Source organism: Panthera leo, chromosome A2 (genome assembly GCF_018350215.1).
Source record: "Panthera leo isolate Ple1 chromosome A2, P.leo_Ple1_pat1.1, whole genome shotgun sequence".
NCBI classification, from domain to species: Eukaryota; Metazoa; Chordata; class Mammalia; order Carnivora; family Felidae; genus Panthera; species Panthera leo.
In genome coordinates, this window is record NC_056680.1 from 21529466 (window position 1) to 21539366 (window position 9901).

Consider the following 9901-nt stretch of genomic DNA (forward strand, 5'->3'; position numbering starts at 1 on the left):
GTCTTTAGGAGCTGGGAGGCTTTTTCCTGGGCTTTCAGAAGGTTGGGAAACACACGGCATGTGCAAGGGTGATGGCAAAGCTGCATTACTCTGGGGGAGAGAAAATAAGCTTCAAGTAGAAAAGGTTGGGTTCTTAAACTCTCTGGTGCTCTCTCTGCACCTGCATGAGATGGGAAGTCAGACCCAGGCAAGGGGCTTGGACTACACGAGGAAGCAGGGTGCCTGACTTGGGTGGGAGTGCAGAGTGATTGGTCCTACAAGTGATCCTATTAAGAAAACTCTCAGGGGTGCTCAATTGGTTGAACTTCCAACTCTGACTTCGGCTCAGGTCATGATCTCATGGTTCGTGGGTTTGAGCTGTGTCGGGCTCTGGGCTGACAGCTCAGAGCCTGGAGCCTGCTTCAAATTCTGTGTCCCTCTCTCTCTGTCCCTCCCCTGCTTGTACTTGGTCTCTCTGTCTCTGTCTCTCAAAAATAAACATTATTATTATTTTTTTTAAAACTCTAAGGCATATAGGAAAGGATAGAGAAAGATTTTGCCCCAGACTAAGAAATAAAACATTGGAGGTAAAACTGCCCCCTTTGTACCTCCCTCCCCAGCACACACCCCTGTCATTTTCTCTATTCTTCCAGAGGGGCCAGAAGCCACTTTTAGTATGTGGAGCATTTCTCTGCACCACAGGCCTATAGGCGTCCCTGAACATAGTCTAGGGAGTTGTTTTGCCTGTGTTTAAGCTTCATACAAACAGTATCTGTGTCCTGAGGACCCTGCTGCCCCTGGATATCCCCCGGGCATGCTTTCAAAATTGATTTTTGCTAAGTGTTGCAGCTCACGTGCCATTCTTTTCTGTTTGTGAGAACTTTGAAATTCTCATGCCATACAATTCACCCATTTAAAGCGCAAAGTTCAGTGGCTTTCAGTGTGTTCGTGGAGTTGTGGCACTATGGCCACCATCAATGTGAGGACAGCTTCATCACCTAGAAAGGAACCCCACACCCTTTAGCCGCCACCCCCCAATTCTCCCCTATCCAACCCTAGACAACCACTAATTGACTTTCTGACTATAGACTTGCCTTTCAGGACATTTCATATAAATAGAATCATGCAATATGTAGTCTTCTGTGACTGGTTAAAGCATTGCTTTCCATGCATAGATATTCCATCACACAATTTATTTATCTAAATAAAGGATGTAGAATCCTGCTTTCAGCCAAGATGGAGTAAAAGGGACTGTATTTACCTTCCTGACTCAAAAAAAACTAAAAAAAAAAAAAAAATCAATGAAACAACAGTTCTCAAGATGTTGGACATCAGGCAATGAAGGGCAGTGCTTCTTGAGAGATGGACACAAAGGAGGTGAGCCCTCCGATTGCCTTGGCTTTACTGCCTGGAGACGGTCTCCAGGCCGAGGACAGGGAGGGAAACACAGGTGGTGCCCAGTGGGCTCCTCAAGTTGAGGAGAAGCAGCTAGAAGTTCAGGGAAGCCAAGGTGGCTAGAATTCAGTGTAGCCTACTGGAGATGAGAGAGAGAGAAAGCAGGCTGGAGAGATGCCCAGGATCCTCTCTGAGCACTCAGCTGAGTGCCCATTGGTACGTATGTGCAAGGAAAAGACCCAAGGCTGGGGAAAGAGCCCTCTGTGTAGATCAGAGGGAACAATCCTCAGAACCCACATAGGGGTGGGAACAGGATCTGTTCCCAGAAGCCAGACTGCAGAAACTCATGATTTAGGGGTTACTGTATAAAATACCAAGAAAGTACATCCTAGAAAAAAGCCTGATAATTTTTATGAGAATTCAGAAAATATCCAGTTCTCAGTAAGGTAAAATTCACAATGTCTGATACCCAATCAGAAATAACCAGACATGAAAAGAAATAGTAGAAATATCAATCAATTAAAACTGACCCAAAGCCGGGGTGCCTCAGTGGCTTAGTTAAGCGTCTGACTCCTGATTTCAGCTCAGGTCATGATCTCACAGTTTGTGAGTTCGAGCCCCATGTCGGGCTTTGCGCTGATGATGTGGACCTTATTTATGATTCTTTTTCTCCCTCTCTCTGCACCCCATCCCTGCTTGCACGATCTCTCTCAAACTAAGTAAATAAACTTAAAGGACCCAGGGGCGCCTGGGCAGGTCAGTTGGTCAAGTGTCTGACTTCAGCTCAGGTCATGATCTCACAATTTGTGGGTTTGAGCCCCACATTGGGCTCTGTACTGACAGCTCAGAGCCTAGAGCCTGCTTCGGATTTCTGTGTCTGCCTCTCTCCCTGTTCCCCACTCACGCTCTATCTCTCAAAAATAAACATTAAAAAAAAAAAAAAAACTGACCCAGAACCAACACAATGTTAGAATAATCAGACAAAGACATTAAAGTTATTATAACTGTATTCCATGTATTTAAAAAGTTATGTAGAGGATGACTAGGCAGGAGCACATAGGGTTTTTAGGACAGTGATATTATTCTGTATGTTACTATCACGGTGGACACATGCCATTATATGTTTGTGCAAAACCCACAGAAAATATAACCTGAAGAGTGAACCCTAATGTAAACTGTGGATTTGGGGTGATAATGATGTGTCAGTGTAAGTTCATCAACTGTATCAAATGCACCACCCTGGTGGGGATGTTGATAGGGAGGGAGGCTGCGCATATGTGGAGATGGGGGGGTATATGGGAAATCTCTGCACCTCCCACTCAGGTTTGCTAAAAGATTATAGCCCATTAAACAAAAACAAAAATAAAAAACCCCTCAGAGATATGGAGGATAGAAAAACCCAAATCCTACTTCTAGAGACGAAAAACATGCTGGTTGGGATTAACAGCAGATTAGACATTACAGATAAAGCAGTTAGTAAACTTGAAGACACAGGACTAGAAAGTATCCAAAAATGAAGCCCAGAGGAAAAAAATAATTAAAAAAAAAAAAAAAACAAACAGAGCACCACTGAATTGTGGTACAATTTTAAGCAATCTAATCTACACATAAGGGAAATCTCAGGAGGAGGAGGGGATAATGGTGCAAAAGAAAAAAATACTGGAAGAAATGATGGCAGAAAATTTCCAAATTTGATGAAAACTATAAACCCACAGAGCCAAGAAGTTCAATGGACCCCAAACACACTAGGCAGAAGGAAAACAACACCAAAACACGTCACAATGAATTACATAAATAATTGATAAAAACCAGTGGTAAAAAGATCTTTGAAGTAGCCAGAGAAAAACATCATGTTACAGAGGAACCAAAAAACACAAGGATTCTCTTTGGAAACCATGTGAATTAGGTGACAATGAGGACAAATCTTTAAAATATCAAAGGCGGGGGGGAAACCGTGTCAACCTGAAATTCTATGGCCTGCAAGGGTGTCATAAAGAGTCTTCAGGGGTACCTGGTCGGCTCACTCAGAGCATGTGACTCTTGATCCGGGGTTGTGAGTTCAAGCCCCACATTGGGGAGCAGAGTTTACTTAAAAAAAAAAAAGTTTTTCAGATAGCCAAAGCCAAAGTAATTAATCTCCAACATGTATAGAAAATGTTAAAGGAAGACTTTCAAGCAGAAGAAAAAGTATTCCAGATGGAAATATAGATCCACACTGAGGAACAAAGAACACCAGCGACAGTGACTGTGTGGGTGGCTGGCATAGTAATGAAGCTTCGGCGAACTGTCATCTGGAGGTGCAAAGGCAGGCAAAGCCATCCCAGAGGTCACATGATTTAACATTCCTTTATAAAAGTAAAAGTCATTCCCGCTATAGGAGTGGACGCGCTCCTGTGTTTCTATGGTGACGAAATGCAGGAAAACTTCGGCAATGTGTCTGCACATGGAACTCTTCCAACCACCATCACAAAGTTTTCTCAGGCTGATGCACTATTTTGCTACTCTTAATTACCCACTTTGTTGGACAGCCATTCATGTGACATCTGCCCTGTGCAAAAGCATTGTCCCTGGCTATGTGGAGAAAATAAAGATGAACCAAGAAATTACCCAGGTTTTAAGGATTTCACAACTCAGAACACATTGCCTTGATAGAAGGTAATAAATCGAATTCCCTTATGAAAGGAAGAAATACAGAGAAGAGAGGAAGAGATTTCTCCTAGCCAGAGATCTCAGGAAGGCCATTTTCTAGGTTATCCTCTAAAGCATGAGAATTTAGAAATATTTAGTTCAGAAAGCCTGAAACTTATTATCTGTCATTGGTTGACAACTTATTAAAATATTAAATTTCTGGGGCACCCACGTGGCTCAGTCGGTTAAACATTTGACTTCAGCTCAGGTCATGATCTCACGGTTTGTGAGTTCGAGCCCCGCGTTGGGCTCTGTGCTGGCAGCTCAGAGCCTGGAGCCTGCTTTGGATTCTGTGTCTCTCTCTCTCTGCCCCTCTCCCCTGTTTCTCTGTCTCAAAAATAAATATTAAAAAAAAAAAAAAAAACAAGAAAGAAAGTGGATTCTGACTGTACTTAAGAGTCCAGGCATGGAAACCAATTTGACAATAATTTCATATTAAAAAAAAAAAAAAGAAAGAAAATACAGACCTTGCTAAAGCCAAAAACAAAACAAAACAAAACCAAAACAGAGTCCGGGCAAATCAAGGGTACTTGGTGGCTCAGTTGGTTAAGCATCTGACATTTGGTTTGGCTCAGGTCATGATCTCATGGTTCGTGAGTTTGAGACCCATGTTGAGCTGTCAGCACAGAGCCTGGAGCCTGCTTCAGGTTCTGTGTCTCCCTCTTTCTCTGCCCCTCCTCTGTTCACACTCAGGCTCTCTGTCAGTCTCAAAAATAAATATTAAAAAAAATTTTTAAATATTAAATTTTGGGTTAAAATATTAAAGTTTCTCCTTCTGCTTCATCCTGCCCTCCCCCACCTTCTGTTATCCTACTGTGTTTGAGTTGGGAGGAGAGAGAGAGGACGGACGTGAGCACAGACAGTGAGGCAGTGGAGTGGGGAAGATAGTTTTTGCCCCCACGATGTCTAGATTAACTATCTCCAGAGGCTGGTGAGAGGGTGAGTGGCCTTGGAGATCACCACCGCACTTCCGGCTTGTGCACAGACTTCCCAAGCGTGTGGGCGATATGAACAGAGAGTCCGATGATATTTTGGTTTGGGAAGTTTAGGAACCTCTGGAAAGTCTGACTAGTTTGAATTTGATTTAATTTCAGACTTCAAGTACTCTCTGCGTTTATTTTCTCTTGGTTTAGCAAACCCCTTTTTGAGCCTTGTAGTCTGCATTCTTTGCTAAGGAAAGCCACAGGAAGGCATTGCCTGGGGCCTAGGACCTGGTACTTGCGGAAGGAAATCTCCTATCTCTTCATTAACCAGCTTTGGGAAGTCACAGGCCTGGAGGCCGTGGACTGGGGCTGGCTCACCTTTGGATTCCTCTTTGCACAGAACCTGGGCAATGGAAAGCATTCAGTAAAACACTGGAGAAGGAAAGAAAGAAGTTCCTCTTCCTGCAAAAGTAAAATCAGAAGTATTCAAGGCCATATCATTCCACCCCTTCCGCGAGGTCTCCAGTCAAGCTAGATGTTTGCTGTTGCCCAGATAGCCTGTGCCTTTCTCCTGGAAGGCCCTCGCCCACCCCCGATGCACACACAGCCCACTCTGTCAGAATCCAGTCTGTTTCCTGGATGCCACCTCCTCCCAGAAGCCTCTTCTGATTGTACCCTCCACCCCCACCAATCTCTCGCTTCTTCCTGTTTGGTCCCTGTTCTCTTCCTGGGCCAGACTGACTTGTGTTTTCCCCAGCCCTAAGTGTTTAGGCACCAGCCCAGACTGGGGAGGGGTAGGAGGCAGAAGAGGAAGTGGGAGAGACCGAGAGAAGCTGGAACTGGGCCTGCACTGGGGCCTGGACAGTGAGGGGGAGACAGTTTGAGGGGAAGCCGAGTGGGGGCAGAAGGCCACTCAGGGCCTCGGCCAGTGTCTGGGCTTCATCTGGTGGGAGTCATGGGAAGGGGGCTGTTGAACAGGAGAGTATTTGTACCAGGTTCTAGAAGGTTCCTTGGGCTGCCACACTGAGAATGAGCTGAGGGATGGAAAGAGGTCAAGAGGTGGCTGGAGGCCATTGATTGTCACCTGAGCAGGGAGAGGTGATGGAGGTCTGGACTAGGATGAATGGGGCAGGAAGTGGCACATTGGGGGTTGTGTAGGCAGTAAAATCAATAGGACCTGGGGCGTTAGTGGGGAAGAGCCCTGTGCAGTCTCGTGGGAGCTGCCTGAAAGCTTCCTCTTTGTGCCAGCATGAATCTTGCAGTTTCGGTGCTGTTTGACTGCCAGGAGGCACTGCGGCAGCCCGGGGTCTCTGGTCCATGAGTCCGTTCCTCATGGTGGCGGTCCAGTCTTCCAGGATATGCAACCCTGGCCTCTGCTGACGGCCAGACTGGCTAGCGGCTGAAACTGTGTCCCTGAGATCAGCTAACGTGCGATTCCCCCCCACTTCTACCCTGGTGGACCCCAGCTTGGCTCCAAATACTCTCTTGTAGAGAGAAAGCTTCTCATCCGGTTCTGAATTGGGTAGTGGTTCCTTGTCTTTTGAGCATGGAGGAGGAGAGGTGGAAACCCCCTGAATTCAGGGTGTGGCACATGGACAGGAAGTTTCTGTTAAAACCCTGGTCAGCTGTCCTCCACCCTCCCCTCCGAGAACATATGTGACGAGAGTTATTTACTGAATGCTCAGATCTGAAGTCACCAACAGGAGCATCAAGACGGGCCGTGTGTAAGTTGTGTACCAGTAAACTCCCCTTTGGTGAGTGATGGAGACTCAGGCAGAAGCAGGAGGCAAGCTGTGAACTTGGTAGATTTGGAGGCTCTTACATACTGAACTATGTCCCTCCTAACTTCATAGGTTGAAGCCCTAACCCCAATGTGACTGCATCTGGGGATGGAGCCTCTAAGGAGGCACCTAAAGGTTAAATGAGGTCATGAGCAGGGGGGCCCTGACCCAGTGGGACTGGTGCCCTTATGAGAAGAGACCCCAGATCGCACGCTGTGTCCACACGTCTGTGGAGGGCAGGCCACGTCTACCAGCCAGGACATGGGCTCTCACCAGAAGCTGGCTGGTACCTCAATCTGGGACCTCCCAGCCTCCAGAACAGTGACAACTTAGTTTCTGTTGTTGAAGCCACCTCGCCTGTGGGATTTTATTATGGTGGCTTGAGCCGACTAACATAGAGGCTTCCGCAGCTCCTGGGCCCCTCCCTGCCCCTCACATTGTCCTTCCCAGTTCCCAAAGGGGCTGGGAGCAGGATAGTCCCAGTGTCAGGCCCAGGTCATAGGGGCAGCAGCAGGACCCCCAACCCTGAGGACAGCCCTGGAAAGTTCCCAGCCTTTTCCCGCCTTGCCAGCTGGACCAAAGGCTCGTTCTTCCCACAGGTGCACCTGGCCTCAAGTACGTCAGCACCAAACAGGCGGAACACAGACCCTGTGTTCCCAACCTGGGCCTCTTTGTGGCATCCACTTCAGGGGAAACTTTCTTCCTCTTGCACTAGGGGCCATGTCTGGGTGACCCCCTTTCTCTGGAGTGGACAGTGGGAGCAGTATCCCTGCTGGGGGGCCCCACTGAGCTGCCACTTGGGGCAGGGGAAGGAGCCCTATGGTTGTCCCCTCCTCTTCCCACTTTCTGCACTTACGTACTGTCTGTGATCCATACTTCAAATCCACATATCCCTAACACCCAGATCCCTGAGGGTCAGTGATTTCTGGAACCCTGCCCAGGGCATTTGCCTGGTGTCCCGTTGATGTCTTGTTACCTCTTCCCCTTCCCAGAGGGGGACAGAGAGAGCATAGGGAAGGCCCAGGTGGGCCATATTCGGGGGGGGAGGGGGTGACTGGAACGTGCCTCCAAAATGCTTTAGTTGTAAAAGTAATATCCTCCCAAGCCCCGGATCCTGGAGCCCGGGAAGCAGGGATAGACTGTTTGAGGTGGTGGCTTTCCTTGTGAGGGGGACCCAGGTCCCTACCTCCAACACACCATCTGGGAGGAAATCTTTGGTGGGATTGGGCAGCACAGTTATGACCCCAGCTCTGCAGCAAGAGGCATCTGTGTGGCTCTCAGCCCCTCGGAAGCAGAGGAACTTCACTGAGGGAAGGATCATTTGGCCCCCCCACCCCCCTAACTGCAGGTGACGTATCTCACAGTCCTGCCTCCCCATCCTCCTCACAGAAAAAAAAAAAAAGGGGAAAACCCTTAGGTCCTATGAATGAGAAAGACATGAACACTGGTAAAATCCGAGTAAGTCTGTGGTCACTTGAGACATTGTGAAAGTGTCCATTATCTGGTTTGGTAATGTGCTAATACGTAAGATGCCATCATTGGGAGGAAGCTGGGCGACGGGTCAAGAGACCGCTATGCTTTTCTTTGTAACTTCTTGTGAATCTATAATTCAAAAGAAAAAGGATTTTTAAAATGACAGACCCACAGAATAGGGTAAAATATTTGCAGATCATAAATCTAATAAGGGACTTGTATCCTGAATATATACAGACAACTCAAGTATCCATTAACTGATGAGTGGATACATAAAATATAGTATATCCATACAGTGCCGCGAAAAACTAACAGGTGTTGAAAACCAGCCTGGGCTGCAGCAGGTGGAACGCTGTGTGTCCTGAATACGCGTCTGTGGTCACACACAACCCAGTGCCCACTCTACCGGTAGAGCTGATGCCCTTGCCTGGGACTCGCTCTGAATTGCAGCTGTCTTCAGCTCCCTGGCACAGTGCTAATGGTACTCCTGCATCCCTTACTGCGTCCTCACAGCAGCCTTATTAGGAGGTGCTGCCGTTATTCCCATTTCACAGATGAGGAAACTGAGGCTTGGGGAGATGATCCCCCAGTGGCAGAGTGGAGAGTGGCGCAGGTGGGAACAGAATACAGGTCTCTTACACCAGAGGGTTTTGGTCTGTGGAGATTTCTGAGGCTGCCGCCTCCCTGCCTGCCCCTTTGTCAGGCTCGCAAGTTGCAGCCTCCTTTGAGCAGCTTGGGGACTGTAAATGACCCCATACACCCCCCGTAGCCATGTCACGTGCATGACTGTGTGGTGTGAAGAAATGTGATCTCCAGCTTCCCCTCTTTGCCAGCTGGGCCGGGAGGGCCTTTCATTGGTACCAGGCAGGAGTCTGTCCTGGCATGGCCAGGTAGTACCAGGCATGGCCACGAGATGGCACACCCACCTCCAGCTCTGTCTGGATTTCCTCGTGCTTCTAAGGCATCGCGGTACCAGGCATGGCCACCAGGTGGCACACCTACCGCAGCTCTCAGTCTCGGGGCTGCTGCCTGCAGACCTTGGTTTTTGTTCTATGGTTTTGCTGTTTTTATCTTGGATTATACAAAAAGGGGCAATCACACTTGTGTCAGGACCCAGTGCTGTGGCTGACAGTTATCCTCCCCCCACCTCCCTTTCCCATGCAGTAAGAGAGGTCTAGACTGCTTCCCACGGCCCCCACATGTGGGCCTTCTGTAGTGCCTGCTCCCCCCTCGCCCCCCAGCTGAGCTCAGGCTGGTAGGGGGAGAACTAATCCTCTGGTCACAGGATGAGAGAACCAGCAGTGGGGCAGGCCTGGCACACAGGTCTGCGGAGCCCATTAAGCGTGAAAACAGAAGCTCCTGGACCCGCTGTCACATGGAATCCCAGGCTCCAGAGGCAAGGCCTGGGAACCTGCATCTTCATAAACTCTGCACACGGGATTGAGAACTTCTGGTCTGTGGTGCCGGGTCGCAGCTGGGCCTCCTCGTTTGCCTCACCACCTGCCGCTCTGATGCCAACCTGAGGGGGTCACCTTCCCCAGGAGAGGGGCTGCCCTGTTTCTCTCTGCTTCTCTGAGGCTACTGGTTAAGAGGACCTGAGGAGCTGGGACAATAAACAAATGCACCTCCCTACCCAGGGAGACCTCTGACTACAGGGCTGTG